Below are 956 nucleotides of genomic sequence, written 5' to 3' on the forward strand. Positions count from 1 at the left end.
GATGTTAACGTCCGTGTATATTAACAATTTGAATATTTGTATTTTCCCTGGCGACGGGTTAATACATGCTTTGATAAGTTATAAGCTACGAGCTAGGTAACGTGATCTTGGCAGAGTTTTAACTTTACAAAATTTCACGACACCAGACAACACTTCTTTATAAATGAAACAAGAATTGATTGGCTGTTCTAGATTGCATTAAACTAAGCTGAAACACACACATACACACACACACACATACAGTTCTGAAGAATGAAAGTTACGGAGTTTGTATGAAGTTCCCAAAGTTCTAACTCGTTTTCCACGAGTTCTTTTAAATTCAACCTGAGAGAATCACAAAAAGAGATGAAAAGATTTTGCCTGTTACTTGCATTTTGCTGACAAGTTTCCTGGTTGGCTGCTTGAGGGAATCCTGACTTTTGATTGGTTGCTGGTCGGGCGTCTGGATGATGTAGTTTCTGGGAATGCCCTTCGGAGATTGGTTGGTTTCTTGATGACGCAGAGGCTTGAGCAGTTCTTCTGAAAAAGTCTGAGTTTGCAAGACTTTAGACTTTTGAAGATCTCTGGCAATCACGAAGTTTCAACTGAAGTGTTTGAGTTTTGGAGTCTTGCGCGTGATGTTACGGAGCGCTTTTGTCGTGCGGTCACCAAGAATGGGTCATGTGGCGTCACGCTGTATAGATTGAATCAGTTATTACTGTTCCTTAGGTCTGTTGTTCTGCAAGCCTGAGAGTGTGATTAAATTAGCCATTTCCTGTGCATACATATAAGGGTCCTATGCCTAAGCGATCACGAGGTATTCTCTCAACTATATATTGTGAAAGAACTTTTTAGTTCTTGATACAAAGAAAGCTTTGTTGTCTCTTGATTGGATTAGTCTTTAATCACTCCTCTGAGTAGATGACGACAAGACTGGCAGGAAGTCGACCCAGAATATTGGAGTCATGTGCTGGGGG

The sequence above is a fragment of the Sinocyclocheilus anshuiensis genome, unplaced genomic scaffold (assembly GCF_001515605.1).
Source record: "Sinocyclocheilus anshuiensis isolate Anshui unplaced genomic scaffold, SAMN03320099.WGS_v1.1 scaffold657, whole genome shotgun sequence".
Classification (NCBI taxonomy): domain Eukaryota; kingdom Metazoa; phylum Chordata; class Actinopteri; order Cypriniformes; family Cyprinidae; genus Sinocyclocheilus; species Sinocyclocheilus anshuiensis.